This window comes from Nycticebus coucang, chromosome 4, assembly GCF_027406575.1.
Source record: "Nycticebus coucang isolate mNycCou1 chromosome 4, mNycCou1.pri, whole genome shotgun sequence".
Lineage (NCBI taxonomy): Eukaryota > Metazoa > Chordata > Mammalia > Primates > Lorisidae > Nycticebus > Nycticebus coucang.
The window spans coordinates 21,410,096-21,433,266 of record NC_069783.1 but is presented as its reverse complement, the minus strand read 5'-3'; positions in this window follow the sequence as shown (position 1 = coordinate 21,433,266).

The following is a 23,171-nucleotide window of genomic DNA, read 5'->3' as shown; positions in this document are numbered from 1 at the left end:
TAATCAGAAAACAGCAGATATTGCAATTCTATTTGCAGACACAATAGGCTTTGAACTAACAAAAGTAAGGAAGGATAAGAATCGTCACTTCATATTTGTAAAAGGTAATACTCAATATGATGAGATTTTAATTATTGATATTTATGCACCCAACCAGAATGCATCTCAATTTATAAGAGAAACTCTTAACAGACATGAGCAACTTGATTTTCTCCAGCTCCATAATAGTTGGAGATTTCAACACTCCTTTGGCAGTGTTGGATAGATCCTCCAAGAAGAAGCTGAGCAAAGAAATTTTAGATTTAAACCTAACCATCCAACATTTGGATTTAGCAGACATCTACAGAACATTTCATCCCAACAAAACTGAATACACATACTTCTCATCAGCCCACGGAACATACTCCAAAATCGATCACATCTTAGGTCACAAGTCTAACCTCAGCAAATTTAAAGGAATAGAAATTATTCCCTGCATCTTCTCAGATCACCATGGAATAAATGTTGAACTCAGTAACAACAGGAATCTGCATACTCATACAAAAACATGGAAGTGAAATAACCTTATGCTGAATGATAGCTGGGTCAGAGATGAGATTAAGAAGGAAATTGCCAAATTTCTGGAAGAAAACGACAATGAATACACGAATTAACAGAACCTCTGGGATGCCACAAAGGCAGTTCTAAGAGGGAAATTTATAGCACTGAAAGCCTTCCTCAAGAGAATGAAAAGAGAGTAAGTTAACAACTTTATGGGACATCTCAAGCAACTGGAAAAGGAAGAACATTCCAACCCCAAACTCAGTAGAAGAAAAGAAATAACCAAAATTAGAACAGAATTAAATGAAATTGAAAACAAAAGAATTATACAACAGATCAATAAGTCAAAAAGTTGGTTTTTTTAAAAGGTCAATAAAATATATAAACCATTGGCTAACCAAACCAGGAAAAAAAGAGTAAAATCTCTAATCTCATCAATCAGAAATGACAAAGATGAAATAACAACAGGCTCATTAGAAATTTAAAAAATCCTTAATGAATATTACAAGAAACTTTATTCTCAGAAATATGAAAATCTGAAGGAAATCGACCAATACTTGGAAGCATGTCACCTTCCAAGACTTAGCCAGAATCAAGTGGAAATGTTGAACAGGCCAATATCAAGTTCTGAAATAGCATCAACCATACAAACTCTCCCTAAAAAGAAAAGCCCGGGACCATATGGCTTCACTTCAGAATTCTACCAAACCTTTAAGGAGGAACTAGTAACTTTATTACTCAACCTGTTCCAAAATATGAAAAAAGAAGGAAGACTACCCAACACGTTCTATGAAACAAACATCACCCTGATCCCCAAACCAGGAAAAGATCCAACAAGAAAAGAAAATTATAGACTGATATCACTAATGAATATAGATGCAAAAATATTCAACAAGATCTTAACAAACAGAATCCAGCAACACATCAAACAAATTATACATCATGACCAAGTTGGTTTTATCCCAGGGTCTCAAGGCTGGTTCAATATATGTAAATCTAAAACTATTATTCAGCACATAAACAAATTAAAAAACAAGGACCGGATAATTCTCTCAATTGATGCAGAAAAAGCTTTCGATAATATCCAGCATCCTTTCATGATCAGAACATTTAAGAAAATTGGTATAGAAGGGACATTTCTTAAACTGCTAGAGGCCATCAATAGCAAACCCACAGCCAATATAGTATTGAATGGAATTAAATTGAAATCATTTCCACTCAGATCAGGAACCAGACAAGGCTGCCCATTGTCTCCACTGCTCTTTAACATTGTAATGGAAGTTGTAGCCAGCACAATTAGGGAAGAAAAGGCGATCAAGGGTATCCATATAGGGTCAGAAGAGATCAAACTTAAGCTCTTTGCAGATGATACGATCGTTATCTGGAAAACACCAGGGATTCTACTACAGAACTCTTAGAAGTGATCAAGGAATACAGCAGCGTCTTAGGTTACAAAATCAACATTCATAAATCGGTAGCCATTATATATACCAATAGTCAGGCTGAAAAAACAGTTAAGGACTCTATTCCATTCACAGTAGTGCCAAAGAAGGTGAAATATTTGGGAGTTTATCTAACAAATGACATGAAAGATCTCTGTAAAGAGAATTAGGAAACTCAAAGAAAAGAAATAGCTGAAAATGTTAACAAATGGAAAAACATACCATGCTCATGGCTGGGAAGAATCAACATTGTTAAAATGTCCATACTACCCAAAGCAATATACAATTTTAATGCAATCCTATTAAAGCTCCACTGTCATACTTTAAAGATCTTGAAAAAATAATACTTCGTTTTATATGGAATCAGAAAAAACCTCGAATAGCCAAGACATTACTCAGAAATAAAAACAAAGCAGGAGGAATCACACTAACAGACCTGAGACTGTACTATAAATCAATAGTGATCAAAACAGCATGGTACTGGCACAAAAACAGAGAAGTAGATGTCTGAAACAGAATAGAGAACCAAGAATGAATCCAGCTACTTACCGTTATTTGATCTTTGACAAGCCAATTAAAAACATTCAGTGGGGAAAAGATTCCCTATTTAACAAATGGTGCTGGGTGAACTGGCTGGCAACCTGTAGAAGACTGAAACTGGACCCACACCTTTCACCATTAACTAAGATAGACTCTCACTAGATTAAAAATTTAAACATAAGACATAAAACTATAAAAATACTAGAAGAGAGTGCAGGGAAATCCCTTGAAGAAATCGGTCTGGGTGCATATTTTATGAGGAGGACCCCCCCGGGCAATTGAAGCAGCTTCAAAAATACACAGTAAGTGAAGCAAGCAAACAGCCCTCAGAATGGGAGAAGATATTTGTAGGTTATGTCTCCAACAAAGGTTTAATAACCAGAATCCACAGAGAACTCAAACGTATAAGCAAAGAAAAGAACAAGTGATCCCATCGCAGGCTGGGTAAGGGACTTGAAGAGAAACTTCTCTGAAGAAGACAGGTGCACGGCCTACAGACATATGAAAAAATGCTCATCATCTTTAATCATCAGAGAAATGCAAATCAAAACTACTTTGAGATATCATTTAACTCCAGTAAGATTAGCCCATATCACAAAATCCCAAGACCAGAGATGTTGGCGTGGATGTGGAGAAAAGGGAACACTTCTACACTGCTGCTGGGAATGCAAATTAATACATTCCTTTTGGAAAGATGTTTGGAGAACACTTAGAGATCTAAAAATAGATCTGCCATTCAATCCTATAATTCCTCCACTAGGTATATACCCAGAAGACCAAACATCACATTATAACAATGATATTTGTATCAGAATGTTTATTGCAGCCCAATTCATAATTGCTAAGTCATGGAAAAATCCCACCTGCCCATTGATCCATGAATGGATTAATAAATTGTGGTTATGTACACCATGGAATATTATGCAGCCTTAAAGAAAGATGGAGACTTTACCTGTTTCATGTTTACAAGGATGGAGCTGGAACATGTTCTTCTTAGTAAAGTATCTCAAGAATGGAAGAAAAAGTATCCAATGTACTCAGCCCTACTATGAAAGTAATTTATGGCTTTCACATGAAAGCTATAACCCAGTTATAACCTAAGAATGGGGGAAGGGGGAGAGGGAGAGGAGGGAGGGGCAGAGGGAGGGTGATTGGTGGGATTACACCTGCGTTGCATCTTACAAGGGTACATGTGAAACTTAGTAAATGTAGAATATAAATGTCTTAATAGAATAAGAAAATGCCAGGAAGGCTGTGTTAACCAGTGTGATGGAAATGTGTCAAACGGTCTATAAAACCAGTGTATGGTGCCCCATGATCGCATTAATGTACACAGCTATGATTTAATAATAAAAAAAGAAATGAGACACCTACATTGTGAAATTATCAAATATTTTTGAAAGGAATTAAAGAAGATTTAAATAAATGAGTTTCCTATTTAGATGAGGTTCGTCCATTCCAAGATGATGAAAATATTCTCCTGTTTTCTTCCAGGAGCATTATTATTTGTTCTGTCATATCTAGATCCACAATCCACCTGGAATTCTTCTTTTTTTGCATGTAGTTTGAAGCAAGGTTTAAGATTTACTTTTTTTCTCATGTGAATATATAATGGATTCAGTATAACCAATTGAATTGTACTGCATTGCAGTGACATTTTTGTCCTAAGCCAAGTGCGTGTATACACTGGGTCTGCCTCTGGATTTCCTGTTTTGTTCCATTGGTCTGTTTCCACTTTTGTTCCATTGGTCTATTCTCAGGCCAATACTACAGTGTCTTAATTACTGTAGCTTTATGATAGATGGTGATATCTGATATAGGGGATATCAGCCTTCCCTTAGTTGGTATTTTCCTGGTTTATCTTTTTCAGTCCATTTACTTTCAACCTTTCTTCAATTTTCATCCATTCGGCTCCATGAGATCGCCCAAACCCCTGCTGTTTCCTCTGCTCCTTATCAGCAGTTCTGCGCTGGGTATATGTGTCAAGAACAGGCTATTTGTCCTAGAGGAAATACAGCCAGTTCACCTCTATCTTCTTCGCTTTGCTCGGGGATTTTGGCCCTTCAAGTCCTAAATTGATTTTTTTTTTTGTATTTTCTTTTCTGGCTTTTCAAACTGTTCAGTGGGAGTGCTGGTCTGCTCTCAAACCACGCTGTCTTAGCTTCCCAGCTAGAAGAAGGAGTCCTTGGACCTGGCTATTTAACTTATAAATTTAAAAGTGGAAATTATGTCAGAAAATCTATAATGTATATTACCACATTATTTAAAAAATGGAAAACATATTGTTATTTCAGTAAATGAAGAGGAAAGTATTTGATAAAATTCAACACTTGGTGATATAATAATAACTCCTCGGGAAAACTTGGAATAGAAAGAAATTTCTTCAATTTGATAAAAGTCTTATACTAAAAACCTACAGCAAACATCCAATATTTGTCTGTCTTTAAACTCATTCCCTCTAAGATTGGAAATAAGGCAAGGATGCCCCTATCAACATTACAGTTTACATAGTTAGGGAGGTCCTGGCTGATGAAGTAACAAGTTTACACACACATACACACACACACACACACGATGATTAAAAGGGAAAGTATAAAACTACTACCATTTTATTAGAAAAACTATCCAAATCAACAAACTGAGAACCAAAAAGAGAGTCCAGTGACATTTCCAGAAACAAGATAGACATAAAATACATAATGTCCTTCTATATCAGAAATAATGAACTTGAGGATATAATAGACTATAAAATGCCATTTGTAATATCAACAAAAAAACTTAAGATGCATGAGAATAAATCTGATGAAGAATGTATAAAACACAGATGGAAAAAAAATTCTATTAAAGGACGTATAAGGAGACCTAAATGGGAAAAAACCATATTGTATGTACAAGCAAAGAACTCATTATGTACAGAGCCCTCCCCCAAATAGTCTCTGAATGCATCAAGTGCCACTCTCCCTGGCCAGCTCAGGGGATGGGCAGCTGGGAACGGCTGACACCCGCAGATCTGGTCTCATTGCTGGGAGCTCCACACCAGGTCTGGGAGGACAGTGAAAGGAGAAAAATAGGGAAAGAAGCAAGGCAGATTCTCAGTTTCTAGGGGGCCTAGAGGAGTGAGTCAGTGGCAGTGAGTGACAGGGTAGAGGAGAGACAGACAGCAGAGAGAAATGGAAATCACAGGCAGACTCAAAACTGCCTCTGTTGGGGACTCATGTTTGACTGCAGGTGACTTGCTGAATGATGCAGGGTCTCCACGTACACAGCAAGGGTGCTAATCCCACCCCGCCCTCCTCACAGCGTGACCATGAGGGTCCAGTGACATATGGGAGCATTCTTTGAAAACTGTGAAAAGGTGATGCAGCATGGGGGGACAGACCAGCTCCGTTCCTAAGACACTGTCAGTGAAGGCTGACACTCAGCTCTGAACAGCAGGAACACTCAGCTTCCTATCTTTTTTAAGGCACTCCTTAAGTACCTGAGTGGAGGGCTCTGGTGGGGCTGTGGTTAAACTGGAATTAGTGCCAAATTTAGTATAATTTCAGTAACTTGGGGGTCTGCACTTAATTTCCAGTTTAGGACTGCACCTGTGAATGCTGCCTCTGACTCTCTCTGCACACGGTAGAGACGGTGACTAGCAGAGGACTCGTGCCCACTGGGATTGTAAGATCCAGGCTCTGGGGATGAGCAGGCTCCACTCGGCCAGGCTGAGAATAGGGAAGCCTTTTCTGGGATATAATCCAAACACACTTCAGACAGTTTTTAGGAGTATGTAGGATCTCTTTGGGGATCAGGTATAGCCATCATGCTATAAAGACTTTGGCAGTGACCATATCCCAACATTTAGAGGTCGGGACCCTTTGAGAAGAGGAGACACATAAAGAAGAGGGTGTCTGATTTTCATTTATTAATTAATTAATTATTAATTCTCAAATGCCTACTCTATTTCAAGCCTTCTGCTGAGATCTATTTTTAAAACTTTAAAATAATTTACATTTTTTGAATTTCATTGCCACATTCTTAAAAAAAAAAAAATGTGCAATTTCCTTAGTCAGGTCAAGCTCTTTTAGGAATAGGGGGCGTTAGCCTCTTAAGTGATATCTCTAAGCTGTGAGTTGGCTCTGTCTTGTAGTAATGTTGTTTTCTCTGTCTCTGCCTCCTGTGTTGCTTGTAGGCCCTTGCTCTACAGGCCAGCAGACTGAGATGGCTCTGATTGTTTGGAGGGCAAGGAGTCTGCAGATGACGTTGGTTTAGTATGAAAGCAAACAGCTGTGGGAATGCTGACCTTGGCCACTGCAGCATGGCCTGGGGAAGGTGGTCCCACTCTTTGGTGAAGATGAAGGGCTTGGAGTTTTCTGAAGCATATAGTAGGATTATCAGCAGCGTATACTCACTTCTTAGATAGAAACCTAGAGTTACTATGCCTTGCTCACTGACATCCAGGCCTGTGTCCTGAATATTTGGCTGCTGGGAATCCCAGACACAGATTCCTCCTAATTTAGAGTGAGCTTAATCTTGGTGGCTTGAGGGAGAGAGCCAGTGGGACAGGATCAGCCATGTTTCCTCTTGTTTATCTGAAACTGTCATCGTGCCACATGGTATACAAAATACGTTTGGAAGAAATATCAGGAAGCTGTTTTCTGTTTAGAATATGGGATGTGTGAACGTGATCAGCTGGAGTGCTGTGGTGGACTGGACACTTGTTTTTTTCTGGATGAGAGATATAAAAGCGAGGGGTACCCATGTCTCTGACAATTACTTCCTACCTGGTCCAGATCCTACTTCTGTTCTGGCTTCTCCATTTGGTACTTTGATCAATTAACCAAGTAGTAGGCAACATGCAAGGGGAAGAAGGACAAGAGACCCACCAGAGGGAGCAGCTTTATCCTAGGAAGGGTACAGCTCCCTGTGTCTTGCTTTCTTGGTTCCCCAAATACTCCTTCACCACCCTGCTCTGGGTATGGGGCTCACTGGGCCCTGGGCTGGGCATTTCCCCTGTTGAACACTTGTAAGAGTTGTTCCCCATCTTCAGTGAGGCAAGAAGAAAAAGGTCAAGGAAGTGAAGCCTGTTTTCACTGTAGTGGGTGGGAAGTAGGCAGGACCCTGCAAGGCAGTGCAGTTTGTATGCATACACATGCACGCATCCCTCTAAGTAAAATTCCAATAAATTTGTATATAAATTGATTTTAGAAAGGTTATTTTTGCTGGAAAGGCATGGGCTATATAAAAGGTGACACTCCCATGGCTGGAAAGTGCTAGCGTGAGAACAAGGAAATATCAAGACCAGTCATGGGTGCAGATCTGATGGGATTGAGCAGTTAGGTAGATTTAAAGAGAAAAATGCTGAGAGAGGTGGCGAGGCCTTTTCTGTAATTTAACAGAATCAGGTTTGCTGTCCTCTTGTGAGGAGGCACCATCCATTAAGATGCAGGACTATAATTTGGGTATATTGTGGCTGGTAAACAGAAGGATCAGAGATATGACGCGAGGGTCCAAACAGCAGTTTGGGTCAACAGAGAAGATTCTTGTGTTTTTCCAGGCAATTAGAACATTTTCCAGAGGAGATTAGAGTCACAAGCATGACTGTAATCACAGCCCTCCTCTTTTTCTGCTTTTGCTGGAGCACAGAAGTACAGAACAACCTGGTAAAAATGAACTAGAGAAAATGTGTGTGTGTGGGGGGGTTACTCAGGATCCGAATTGGCCATTGAGGAAAAACAATGTGCTTGTGGTCAGGGTAGACAAAGGCCGTGGACAGGCCAGGAAGGCTTTGGAAGTCAATCTGGCTTGCATTTTGGGAGCTATTCCAGGGGGACTGTTTTGGAAATGAAGATTTGGGGAAAATTTGAAGGAATTCCTCTGATTTTGACTGGAAGCAAAAACCAGTCAAACAATGAATAGAGAACAGTCAAAATTAGTGAGAGAGGTACCCAGGGCATCTTGAAATTTTATTTAACTGAAAATGTGCCCTTTAAGGATTATTTACTGTAGTCTTTCAGGTTTAAACTTTGCTATTTTTTAAAAAATGGCATTTTATTATGGAAAATTTTAAGCCTATGCAAAAGGTAGATAAAATGTTTTAGTGAACATCCTTATTCTTATTGCCCAGTCTGGGTGGTAATTTACCCAACAAGCCTGTCTGTCTACATCCCATGCATACTTCCTTCCTACTATATTATTTTGAAGCAAATCCCATAAATCACATCATTTCATCTATAAATATTTCAGTGTGTCTCTCTAAAAGATAAAGCATTGCCCCTTTAATCAACAAGATAAACCTTTTGTTCATCCATCTAAGCCTGTGGGGAGAAGAACAGTTTGACATACGAGGTTATACTTAAGGTGACCCTGGTGCTGCCCTGGTGCTGGGATCCAGACTCACCAGCCCCTGTGTTCTTGGTCTAGAAATGTAAACTATGAGCAGAATGGAAAATGATGCAATGTGTAACTGCCCCTGTGTTGTGAAGACCATTCCTGAGTGAGCACAGGATGGCTGCATAAACTGGGTCATTTAGCTCCAAGCAGACTTAAGTTACTACTGCATAGGAGAAAAAGAGAAATGAGGAGGTTTAGTACAGTCATGGGAAAGAGATGGGCTTTCATTTAAGACACATTTTCATTGTCTGTAATAGAGCAGGAGGGGCCTTATTAGAAGTGGAATAACACAAACCAGTCAACACAAACAGGCCATGTGCCTGCCTTCTTTAGGAACCAGGTGCAAGATGAAGAGAGTGCAGTTCAACTTTGTTCTGAGGGTGTGAAGCGTCCTGAGTCCTGGACTTCTGTCTTCTCTCCTGCTATGTCCTTGGGTTCAACTTCAGCCACAAGGAGGAAAGAGGCAGGGGTCTGACAATTGGCTGGGATGCCACAGTCTGCAGTCTTGTTGCCCCAGGGCAGGGTGGGCTGCACTAACAAGTACTAGTTCATGCTGCTTTCTTCTAGCTCACGCTCCCAACAAGCTTGCTCCATGACTGTTTTTATCCTCACTTTTCAGTGAGTGTGCTGGTGCAGCAGCAGGCCAGGGCAGCAGAGGGCCACAGGGCTGGAGATGCCATCTAGGGAGAAGTAAGGTTCCCTCTCTGATTCTTGAGTTCCAACTGTGAAGCACCCTCTCTCTGATGGAACCATCAGGCAGCTCTGTTCCAGATGAAGCCCCCCTTGACTTCTTGGTGGGCCAGCTCCATCATAAACCCAGGACTGGAAAAATGGGTGCATCGGGATGCTAATTATGGTATTCAAGTCCCAGTCAGATCGAGGAGACCCAAGTGTCTCTGGGTTTTCTGTGTGAGTTGGGGCTTCACTAAGCTTTTCATGCAGGATTAAGAACCACTTCCATTTCCCAGATCTACAGGGAATATTTTATCAGAAAATTCTCCAGGCCACACAATGAAGAAAAAGCACAGGATGGAGGTCAGAGGCATGTGTTTCGAGTCCCAGACCTGTCTCTGGTTCATTGTGGGACCCTTGACTTCTCGCATATAGTAGTGGTACATGCAAGATTGGCTGTAAGTCAAATTAGATCATGTCATCTTTAAGATCACTACCTATTTTATTGTTTATGTTGTTGCCATTACTGCTTAAAATGTCATTATATTTATGCATGAATATGACAATAGTTTGCCTCTCTCTGTAATGTTACTGCATCCAAGAACTAAAAAAGGAATTTTCCAATCCTGTTGTTCATTGTCTGGTGTCATTTTAATGAAGACTACCACTCCTCCTTCCCTCTTTTTCAAAAAAAACCCCAAAAACCTGTAATAAAAATCTTCTTGATAATGGGTTATAGCAAACTAATGCCAAGTTCCTGCTCATTTTGATTTCTGGCCCCAACCCAATTTTCCTGAGTGGGCTGGCTGGATTTTTTTTTCTTTCTGGCTTTCTTTTCCCTGAGGACACAGAATGTTCACAAGGTACAATATTTTCCTTTAAAAAGATGTTTCCTAAAATCCAAGTGTTATTAATGGATTTTTTCTCCGTCTCTCCTGGAAGATACTGACCCAAATAGCAGACATGATTTTAAAACCACGCAGTCTCGTAATAGGCCTTCAGGTTCATACCTGCTTCCTCCCTCTGCTCCTCCTGCTGCCCTGGGTGGGTCCAATGTATTCAGAAAGTTGCATGAATAACATTAGTAGCCTTTGACACTGTATTGTTTTATATTTTCTTGTCAATGGGTGATGGATTACAAGAAATTGAAACTCATTTATGAAATCTTCAATTATTTTGTAGCAAGGAGCTCCTTAAAATATAGCATTCATTCATTTATTTGACAATTTGTTGAGTGTCTACTACGCATCATGCCCTTGTACCACAGAGAATTCAAAGGTGTAAAATTCAGGCTCCCTGCCTCAAGGATCTTGTGTCTAGGAATCAGATTAGAAAACAAGCAGCTGGATAGAAAACATGAGAGAAGACAAAGGGATGGTGGATTTTGTCAGGAATGATGGAGATGATTTCCGGGTATGTTTCACTTCTCCCAGCTGCACGTCCTCTGTAGGAATCAATGTCATATCCCTCACTGACACTTTCCCCAGCACAGAGATTGTGCCTTATGCCCTTTCAGTGTCTGTTCCAAGGGATTCCAAAGGATTTCCAAGAATGTCTCCAGGAGGGAAGGCAGAGGGTTACTGGGTCTAAGCCATTCCACCTCCTCACTCTATCCCTCTTCTCTCCAGCTAATAAGGCTGCACAAGGCAAGGGATCAGGGTTCTGCTGGTACTGGAGGGATGGATGAAAATGTTCCGAGTCCCAAGACTGCTTAACCTGACAGAGATGTGTGAGGATGTGGATCCAATGGGCCATGGAACAAAGGTCTTCACTGAGCACCTTGTGTATGTTCATCTCTGCATACCAACCCAAGGCATAATGGATGTAAGGTGGGGTGGGGAAGCGGAGGACCCTAGGACACTATTCCTGGGGAACCAGAAAGTACCAGAGCAAAATGCTATGTTCTCAACTGCACTGGGTTTTGCTAGAGTCTGTGAGCAGGGGTCGGGGTAGGCTGTAGCCTACTAGGAGGTTCAAGATGCCCCGGTTTAGTGTGTGGAGGTGATGCCCTAGCAGGCCAAGTTAAGAACCCCCAGGCCATGTGTGGGTCAGGGGTTGATGGAGCTAATGGTGCTCAGAAGAATAGAGGCTTTCTAGTTTGCAGCAATCAGAGAAGGCTTCAGAAAGAGGGTGGGGCTGAGCCTCAAGGCTTCTGAGGGATTTTGATGAGGTTGAGAGGGGATTGCATGATGTCACTTTGGCATCTCTGGATTCTTAAGGGGCTGGAGATGGTGCTTTGTAATGGTGATTGATCCATGCATTAGTTTTGGGTGAAGTCCAAGACTGGCCAGTGTCCCAGAGGTCTCTTTTGTACATTCTACTGCTTTTCTTTCTCATCATATCTCTTTCCTAGCCCTAAATAGAGACATTAGACTTTCCCTACTTTTAATTAGACTTTATTTTTTAAAATTCTATTTGAAATAATTTTATATATATATATATGTTTTTTTTCATTTAATCTTTTTTTTTTTTATTATTGTTGGGGATTCATTGAGAGTACAATAAGCCAGGTTACACTGATTGCATTTGTTAGGTAAAGGCCCTCTTGCAAACATATCTTGCCCCCAGAAGGTGTGACACACACCAAGGCCCCACCCATCTCCCTCCTTCCCTCTTTCTGCTTTTCCTCCCCCCCCATGATGTTAATTGTCATTAATTGTCCTCATATCAAAATTGAGTACATAGGATTCATGCTTCTCCATTCTTGTGATGCTTTACTAAGAACAATGTCTTCCACTTCCATCCAGGTTAATACGAAGGATGTAAAGTCTCCATTTTTTTTAATGGCCTAATAGTATTCCATGGTATACATATACCACAGCTTGTTAATCCATTCCTGGGTTGGTGGGCATTTAGGCTGTTTCCACATTTTGGCGATTGTAAATTGAGCTGCAATAAACAGTCTAGTACAAGTGTCCTTATGATAAAAGGATTTTTTTCCTTCTGGGTAGATGCCCAGTAATGGAATTGCAGGATCAAATGGGAGGTCTAGCTTGAGTGCTTTGAGGTTTCTCCATACTTCCTTCCAGAAAGGTTGTACTAGTTTGCAGTCCCACTAGCAGTGTAAAAGTGTTCCCTTCTCTCCACATCCACGCCAGCATCTGCAGTTTTGAGATTTTGTGATGTGGGCCATTCTCACTGGGGTTAGATGATATCTCAGGGTGGTTTTGATTTGCATTTCTCTAATATACAGAGATGATGAACATTTTTTCATGTGTTTGTTAGCCATTCGTCTGTCATCTTTAGAGAAAGTTCTATTCATGTCTCTTGTCCATTGATATATGGGATTGTTGGCTTTTTTGATGTAGATTAATTTGAGTTCTCTATAGATCCTAGTTATCAAGCTTTTGTCTGATTGAAAATATGCAAATATCCTTTCCCATTGTGTAGGTTGTCTCTTTGCTTTGGTTGTTGTCTCCTTGGCTGTACAGAAGCTTTTCAGTTTAATGAAGTCCCATTTGTTTATTTTTGTTTTTGTTGCAATTGCCATGGCAGTCTTCTTCATGAAGTCTTTCCCCGGACCAATATCTTCTAGTGTTTTTCCTATGCTTTCTTTGAGGATTTTTATTGTTTCATGCCTTAAATTTAAGTCCTTTATCCATCTTGAATTAATTTTTGTGAGTGGGGAAAGATGTGGGTCCAGTTTCAGTCTTTTGCATGTGGATATCCAGTTCTCCCAACACCATTTATTGAATAGGGAGTCTTTCCCCCAAGGTATGTTCTTGTTTGGTTTATCGAAGATTAGGTGGTTGTAAGATGTCAGTTTCATTTCTTGGTTTTCTATTCAATTCCAAGTGTCTATGTTTCTATTTTTGTGCCAGTACCATGCTGTCTTGACCACTATGGCTTTGTAGTACAGACTAAAATCTGGTATGCTGATGCCCCCAGCTTTATTTTTATTACTAAGAACTCCCTTAGCTATACAGTTTTTTTTCTGGTTCCATACAAAATGCAGAATCATTTTTTCCAAATCTTGAAAGTACGATGTTGGTATTTTGATAGGAATGGCATTGAATAGGTAGATTTTTTGGGAAGTATAGACATTTTAACAATGTTGATTCTGCCCATCCATGAGCATGGTATGTTCTTCCATTTGTTAAAATCCTCTGCTATTTCCTTTCTGAGGATTTCATAGTTTTCTTTATAGAGGTCCTTCACCTCCTTCATTAGGTATATTACTAGGTATTTAATTTTCTTTGAAACTATGGTGAATGGGAGTTGTGTCCTTAATTAGCTTCTCATCTTCACTGTTATTGGCATATACATAGGCTACTGACTTGTGGACATTGATTTTATATCCTGAAACATTACTATATTTTTTGATGACTTCTAGGAGTCTTGTGGTTCAGTCTTTGGGGTTCTCTAAGTATAAGATCATGTCGTCAGCAAAGAGGGAGAGTTTGACCTCCCCTGCTCCCATTTGGATTCCCTTTATTTCCTTGTCTTGCCTAATTGTATTGGCTAGAACTTCCAGCACTACGTTGAATAGTAAAGGTGACAGAGGACAACCTTGTCTGGTTCCAGTTTTAAGAGGAAAAGCTTTCAGTTTTACTGCATTCAGTAAAATATTAGCTGTGGGTTTGTCATAGATAGCTTCAATCAGTTTTAGAAATGTGCCACCTATGCCTATACTCTTCAGTGTTCGAATTAGAAAAGGATGCTCGATTTTATCCAGTGCTTTTTCTGCATCTATTGAGAGGATCATATGATCTTTATTTTTGCCTCTGTTAATAAGGTGAATAACGTTTATGGACTTGCGTATGTTAAACCAGCCTTGCATCCCTGGGATAAAACTACTTGATCATGATGTATGACTTTTTTGATGATAAGCTGTAATCTATTGGCTAGAATTTTGAGAATTTTTGCATCTATATTCATGAGTGAGATTGGTCTGAAATTCTCCTTTTTATTTGGGTCTTTTCCTGGTTTTGGTATCAGGGTGATGTTTGCTTCATAGAATGTGTTGGGGAAGATTCCTTCTTCCTCAATTTTTTGGAATAATTTCTGCAGTACGGGAATAAGCTCTTCCTTGACGGTTTGATAGAATTCTGGTGTGAAGCCATCTGGTCCAGGGCATTTTTTGGTTGGAAGATTTTTTTATTTTTTCTTTAATCTCTTGAAATTGGTCTGTTCAGGAGCTCTATTTCTTCCTGGATAAATCTACCGAGAGGGTGTGATTCCAAATATTAATCCATTTCCTTCACATTGTCAAATTTCTGGGTGTAGAGTTTCTGGTAGTATTCAGAGATGATCTCTTGTATCTCTGGGATCAGTTGTCATTTCCCCTTTATCATTTGTGATTGAGGTTACTAGAGATTTTACTTTTCTATTTCTCGTGAGTCTGGCCAATGGTTTATCTATTTTATTAATTTTTTCAAAATTCAACTCCTTGTTTCATTAATTTTCTGAATGATTCTTTTGTTTTCAATTTCATTGATTTCTGATTTGATTTTGGAGATTTCTTTTCTTCTACTGACATTAGGCTTAGATTGTTCTTCTTTTTCCAACACCATAAGATGGCTTGTGAGTTCGTTGATTGCTCTCTTTCTGTTTTTCGAATGTAGGCATCTAAAGCGATAAATTGTCCTCTCAAAACTGCTTTTGCAGTATCCCACAGGTTTTGGTAGCTTGTGTCTTCATTGTTGTTATGCTCAAGGAAGTTAATAATTTCCTGTTTTATTTCTTCCTGCACCCATCTGTTATTCAACAGAAGATTGTTTAATTTCCATGTCTTTGTATGGGGTCGAATGTTTTTGTTAGTTGAGTTCCGTTCTTAGTGCCTTATGGTCTGAGAAGATACAAGGTAAAATTTCAATTCTTTTGATTCTGTTGATATTTGTTTTGTGTCCCAGGATATGATCAATTTTGGAGAATGTTCCATGGGGTGATGAGAAGAATGTGTATTCTTTATCTTTGGGATGGAATGTTCTATATGCGTCTATCAAGCACAGTTGTTCTAGGGTCTCATTTAAATCTCTTATATTTTTGTTTAATTTCTGTTTAGAGGATCTGTCCAGCTCTGTAACAGGAGTGCTAAAGTCCCCTGTTATGATGGTATTGTCGGATATTATATTGCTCAGACTGAGTAAGGTCTGTTTCAAGAATCTGGGAGCATTTAAATTGGGTGCATAAATATTTAGAATTGAAACATCTTCTTGTTGTATTTTTCCCTTGATGGATATAAAGTGACCATCTTTGTCTTTTTTGACTTTAGTTGCTTTAAATCCACATGTATCTGAAAATAAGGTCGCAACTCCTCCTTTCTTCTGAATTCCATTTGCCTGAAAAATTGTCTTCCAACCCTTGTCTCAGAGCTTTAATTTGTCTTTTGAAGCCAGGTGTGTTTCTTGCAGACAGCAAATGGATGGCTTGTGTTTTTTAATCCAGTCAGCCAATCTATGCCTCTTCAGTGGGGAATTCAAGCCATTAACATTTATTGAGATAATTGATAAGTGTGGTAGTGTTCTATTCATCTTATTTTGTGAGAGTCCATTGCTTCGTTTTATCTTTTGCATCAGTGTGGAGGTTAGGTTCTGTCCTTTAATTTCTGAGTTTTTACTTTGCTGCTGATGCATTGTGATGGTCAGTGTGTATAACAGGTTGAAGTATTTCTTGTAGAGCTGATCTTGTTGTGGCAAATTCCCTCAATGTTTGTATAACTGTAAATGATTTGATTTCTCCGTCAATTTTAAAGCTTAGCTCAGCAGGGTACAAAATTCTGGGCTAGAAATTGATCTGTTTAAGTAGATTAAAGGTAGATGACCATTGTCTTCTTGCTTGGAAAGTTTCATGAGAGAAGTCTGCAGTCACTCTGATGGATTTGCCCCTGTAGGTCAATTGGTGCTTATTTCTGGCAGCTTGCAGAATCTTTTCTTTTGTCTTGACTTCGGACAGGTTCATCACAATGCGTCTTGGAGAAGCTCAGTTAGAGTTGAGGCAACCTGGTGTCTGATATCCCTCTGAAAGCAGTGTGTCAGAATCTTTGGTGATATTTGGGAAATTTTCTTTTATAATGTTCTCTAGTATGGCTTCCATTCCTCTGGGGCATTCTTCTTTTCCTTCTGGGATTCCTATAACTCGTATGTTGGAACGCTTCATAAGGTCCCATAATTCTGACAGTGAACGTTCTGCTTTCTCTCTCTTCTTTTCTGCCTCTTTTACTATCTGAGTTATCTCAAGAACTTTGTCTTCTACCTCTGAAATTCATTCTTCTGCATGGTCTAATCTGTTGCTGATACTTTCCATTGCATCTTTAAGTTCCCTAATTGACTGCTTCAGTTCCTTCAGCTCTGCTATATCCTTTCTATATTCTTTATATCATTCATGTCTTATTTGATTCTGTTTTTGGATTTCCTTTTGGTTATTTTCCACTTTATTAGCAGTTTCCTTCATTGTTTCCATTATTTCCTTCATTGTTTTCATCATGTGTACTCTAAATTCCCTTTCTGTCATTCCTAACATTTCTTTATTGGTGGACTCCTCTGCAGTAGCTACCTCATGGTCCCTCAGAGGGGTTGTTCTGGACTGGTTCTTCATTTTGTCAGGAGTTTTCTGCTGATTCTTCCTCATGAGTGATTTCTTTTATCTGTTTCCTTGCCATAATTTTCCTTTCACTTCCTCTTGCTCTTTAAGTTCCTGTGCCTGTGGACTAAGGTTTCTATGAGTCCTTTTGGTGTAGGACCAGAAGGATGCGAAGGTTGAAAAGCAAGAAGGGATGAAAGAAAGAAGGAAAGAATGAAAAGAAAACAGAGAAAGAGAGGGGGTGAGTAAAAGGAATATTGACAAAAGGAAGAGAGGCACAGAAAGAGGGAGACAGAACAATATAGGTGTACCCCAGGGTACTTTGACACAACCTTAAAAAAACCCACCCTCTGGAGGTACCCGGTTGGGTGGTTCCCTTGAGGTCAGCATCTCTTTGCTAACCTAATCAGAGACAGTACCCCACCTCCAACAAGTAGAGAGGAAAGACAAAAATGCTGTAAATCAAACCAAAACAAGAAAACTTTATGGGATAAAATTGGGTGAAAAATCAAATAATAGGGGTAGAAACACTAGCAAAAATGAAGCTCTAGTTATTGAAAAAGGCAGCAATGGGAAATTGTATTTATACTAGAAAGCTGGAGAAAGAAAAGAAAAAATCTGTACAGAAATGGTTGAAATTAAAAAACAAAACAACAACAACATCAAAATAAACAAAAAATAAACAAAACAACAACAACAACAAAAAAACCCCAAAAACAAAGCAGTATGTATATCTTGTTGAATATTGTCTGGGCAACAGGTGGTCTTCTGGGGTATGAGATGGTAATTACAATGCTGATACGACTGGAGGCCTCTGCTGATTTCTCAGACCCCACAGGGTAGACACCCTAAGTCTCTCTTCAGCCCTCCTGAAAGGTAATTTAAGCTTCTTAACTTGTTAAGCAGAAGCTTTCCCAGGAAAGTGCTTGTTGCTGGAATAACTGTGAAGTGGCTATCCACTTACCCAGTGTGCCAAAACGGGTCTCACTTTGCCCCTGAGGGTTAGGGCTGTAAGGTGGCTCAGACCCCGCCTTTAGGCTGCTCAGTCACTAGGTTACTAGGTTCTGCCCGATCCTTGCTCTGCAACCCCTAAAGTGAACCTTGTTGGGGCAGTTCTCTCACAATGGTTCCCTGCGGCCCACAGCCAAACACTATTAGCTGCGTCTGTCTTGCTCAGCGGCTCAGTCTAGGGTCCCAGACAACACCCAAAGTTCTCTGCACTCCCGCTCAAGCTCTCCCCAAGGCAGTCCAACTGAGTGCCAATTCCAAAAATACCAAAACAGTTCATAGGTAAGGCCTTTCCAGTTTGCAGTCTTGCTGCTACTGCACTTACAGCTGTCGGCGGGATTAGGCCGATTGAACACACGTGATTACTTGCCAGTTTTCCACTGTTTTCATCCTCCTCTTGGGGTCCATAAGTCTTTTGCTGACTCCCTGTATCCTCAAAGGGATGATTATAGGCAGATCCCACCAGCCAGAGATGCCTGGAGTCTTATCTTCCCAGACTCACGGTCCCCAGATGCAAGGAAGCTGTTACTCGGCTACCATCTTGCTCTCCTCCCTTCTATTTGAAATCATTTTTTTTTTTTTTTTGTAGAGACAGAGTCTCACTTTATGGCCCTTGGTAGAGTGCCATGGCATCACACAGCTCACAGCAACATCCAACTCCTGGGCTTAAGAGATTCTCTTGCCTCAGCCTCCCGCGTAGCTGGGACTTCAGGTGCCCGCCACAACACCCAGCTATTTTTTGGTTGCAGTTTGGCCGGGGCTGGGTTTGAACCCGCCACCCTCGGTATATGGGGCTGGCGCCTTACCGACTGAGCCACAGGCACTGCCCTTGAAATCATTTTTTAATGGCTCTCGATAGCAAAGGGTTTATTTAGCCATGTGTTGGGCACAGAATATTCTAAGCAAATGCTTGACACACAATTACCCCATATGAATGATTCTCCATCTACAACTCAACCCTTACCTTTTGCTGAGCTCCAGACTGGTATATCAAATTGTTTCCTGGATGTTTTCACCTGGATAGCCCACCGACACTTCAAAGTTACCATTTCTAAAATTTTTCTTTGTATCTGTCACCTCCACACACACTCAACCTAATCCTCTTACCTCAAAACAACCATAGCAAGAACATTACAGCATCTCTGGCTCTTTCCTCTGCCATTGTCACCTAATCCCTAGAGTTGGTGTCTGTTTCATGCTTTGATTACAGCTATTAAATTCCTAATCTCACTCCTTCCTCTCCCCCATTGCTGCAACTTTAACCAAGGTTTTCCTATATCTTGCTTAGATTTCTCAGTAGAATGTGAGCTGATATAATGGCCCTAAAATAAAAATTTGACTGCCAGTCCCTTGGCTACCCACCTCTGGATTCTTCCAGAGACTGAAAATCAACCTTCTTACCATGGCTTACACCATCCTCGCCCTCATGCTCCCTCCTGCCTTTCTGGCCTCACTTCCTCATTCCCTGAGCAAGCTGTAGGTGATCTTGAATGTGCCCACATGTGTGTCCCTCTGTCTTTGCATGTGCCCCAAACACGTGCTGTCTTACCTTTTCCTCATTCCTCCATCAGGAAAAGTCAGCCTCTGGGACCTAACATATCTCTTTGTCAAAGCCTCCCTGGACTGCTCCAGCCAGGGTCACCCCTCAATGGGGGGCTTCTGTGACACCCTGGATGATTACATTTGATCGTAATTATATTTAAATGGGTGTTATGATGATCTGTTAGACTGAGAGGGAGGGATTACTGTCTTATCCGTCAGAGACAATTCAGTGCCTGGCTGAATGTTCTGTATTTGTTAATGGTTAAAATACAAAGGAGCTTAGATCTTAAAGAACCTATCCTGATTTAATTCTTCTTTAATGCATTTATTTACTCATGCATTCATTCACTCCCTGCACAAACATTTACTGAGTACCTACTATGTGGGGAGCCCCCCTCTTTGGCATCAAAGCCTCGATTAAACACACATGAAAGGGGAGCAGCTGCCAATCCTTCCTCTAGGAAGCTCTGCACCACAGGCCTTCATTTAAGAATCCTGGAGCTTCAGTTTCCTTTCGTCAGCTTTTTCCTTAATGGCCAAACTCATGGTGGCAGTGACAATGGATTCTGCATTAGTATTAAAAATTTATTCAATAAATAATGGATTAGAACCTCTGTTTAATAATTATTAATGCACTGCAATTTCAGTTGCCCAAATCTCAAGATGTTTTAAACATAACTAATTGAAAACACAATTAACAGAAACTTGGTGAAATAAATCTGAAAGGCAGAACACCCTTGAAAATCTCACGCTGGAAGAGAAAAAGTTCAAAAACAGCCCCCTCTCCACACTGCCCCTGGATGAAGGGTTGGTGCCAAGCTCTGGCAGAGGAGGGTGGTGGCAGCTGGCAGGGTTGGGACATGAAGATTTGTTTAATGGCCCCTTCTCTGCAGATACTGCAAGTTCAGGTGACTACTTCATCATGCCTGGGGACAGAGGGGATTTGCTTGACTGGGATGCTGCGCTCAGATACTTAAGGCAGATGAGTCCTTAGAGAGAAGTTGATTCAGTGATCTCATTATGTGTAAACTCAGCAGAGTGAAGTCCAGACCCAGGGTCCATAGTGCATGGGGGCTGGGTGTAGCCTTGGGCCAAGTGCATGGCAGACCCGAGGCTGGGAGACCTGGGTTTCCAGGCTTGAACTCTGTGCTCACTCATGGGCCTGATGCCCGCCTTCATGTTCTTTCTGCAACTGGTTCTCTCTATCCTGATTCAGCAAAAATAGTACAGCCAGGTCTTTGCATCAAGGACTTTGGATCGAAGGGCCCCTTTGACTTTCTTGCTTCAACAACAGTCAGCAAATAGAGGAACTGTGTCAAGGTCTTCACAGGACAGACTCTGGGCTGGGCTTAGCATGAGAGAGCCTCAGTCTCTCCCTGCCTCCTAACTTTTTGTCTTTTCATACTTGTTCCTGTTCTATTTTCTATCCCAGGAAGTTTCTCTCTTTCACGTTTGCTTTTGGATTGTGGAAATTCTGACCTCTTTGCTTCCATCTGTCCTTCACAGGTATTTTTTTTTTTTCTTTTTGATATTCAATGAGACATTTTAGGGAAATTAACCCACAACAGAATTGGTCAGGGGCAGGCCCTCAGCACATGGTAATTCTCCTTCCACTCTCAGCCTTGCCCATGGCCCCTGCATGGTTAATCCATCCCCAAGACTCTAAGTGCAGCTGCGGGCAAGCTGTCCACAGGATGATACGGTTCCTGGGAGCATGGTTGCTATTCCTAGAGAGAAGGAGGTAGCTAAGGGGGAAGCTGGCCCATTCGGGGGTCAGTCCAGAAAGCAGCTTGGCCAGGCTTGAGGTGTGAGTCAGGGGGCAGTGAACGATGTGACCAGAGATGGAGAATGAGGACATATGGCAAAGTACATGGAGAGCCAGGCTAGCAAGTTTGACCTTCATTTTATGGGGGGCAATGAAGAACTTTTGAGCTAGAAAATGACTTGGACTTTTAGCTTAACTTGTGTGCCATAGAAAAGTGGTTCTTCAACTTTGTTGAGCATCAGGATCACCCAGAAGGCAGCAGAAACATGACTGCTGAGTTTCTGATTCAGTAATTCTGGGATGGGCTTGGGAATTTGCCTTGCTATCAGGCATTGTAGAAATGTTGACACTTCTGGTGCAGGGACTACACTTTGAAAACCACTTCTGTAGAGGGCGTCCTGATGGTGAGTAGGTTCGGAGACCTGGGCTGTTTGGGAACTTGGCACAATAATCTCACTGTGAGATGATGCCAGATTGATTTAAAGCAGAAGCTGTGGTTCTAGAAAGAAGAGGAGATCATGCAGAAAGAGTGTAAGATTTGATGATCCACCTGTGCAAGAGGGGAGCATTAGAGACACCTTAACGGTTTAGGTTTTTCTCACTAGGAATCTGAAAGAATGATGGTGCTTCACTTCTCACAGGGAAAGCACAGGGCAGAAGGTCCCTAGTCAGGATGGAGGAAAGTTTGACTGACAGTTCCAAATGAACCCTCATTCCAGCTGGGCCCTTTCAGCCCAGTAGAGCCCTGCAGAGGGAATAATTAGCATTACAGTGAGTGGAGAGATCCAAGGTGTAAAATTTAGGGAGGCGGCTCACTCTTAGGATTGTGCAAACTTTGCCTACCGCTGAGTACGAGCATCTCATTCAATTTTGTGCCCTATGTACCTCACTCCACTTACTCCAGCCCCAAGGTTTTGTGAGGCTTTTGCCATGTTCTTTGAGCCTGGAGGGAGCCTCGTGAGGTCAGCATGGTGAAAGGAAGAATGAGGGCCTGGCTAAGTATTGAATCTCATCATTGGCATTTCTGTCCTTACTACAACAAAGCCAAATGTGATCATCATTTTGCCAGAGGCAGCCATACTCTCGTGTGCAACTTGCATTGAGCCAAATTTTATGCTCACAGGATTGCTGAATGGAGCAGGACTCTGAGATGGCTGGGAAGCCTTACAAATCCACATGGCATTTTCCTAAGGCATTAGCAACACCTGATATTTCTGGGCAGATTGAGCCAATGGAAGGATCCAGCAGTTCCGTAGAAGACCAATGATGAAGTCTTGTGGCTTCTTTCTGGAATATATAGTGGTTGTGGTTTGTTTTTCTTTCCCCCCTTTTCTTTTTGTTGTTGTTTGTTTGTTTTTTATTTGTTTATTTTAAGGACTTAATCTATGGAGCTCCACCATGCAACCAAAGCAATCCAAGTTTAATCTCTAAGCATTCATCGCTAAAGTTCAGATTTTTCTTCCCTCAACCCAGCTGGAGCATTCCCCAACTTCTGAATGTCTAAAAATACCCAGCGTGGTTCCCTCTACAAAACACCAGCACCCTGCCAGCTGTTAAATAAATAAACTCAGGGGGAAAAAATGCTGTAGTTGTGAAATAAGATATATTTAATTAAATAAAAAAGGAAAAGCAAGTGCTATTACAAGAACATAAAACTGTAAGGCATAAGATAAAAACCAAATTACTACAAAGCAGCTCGATCCAATCTAATCCTTGAAGATAAAGAAGAAAGCAGAAAATTGCATGTATTGAGAAATCAACATAAG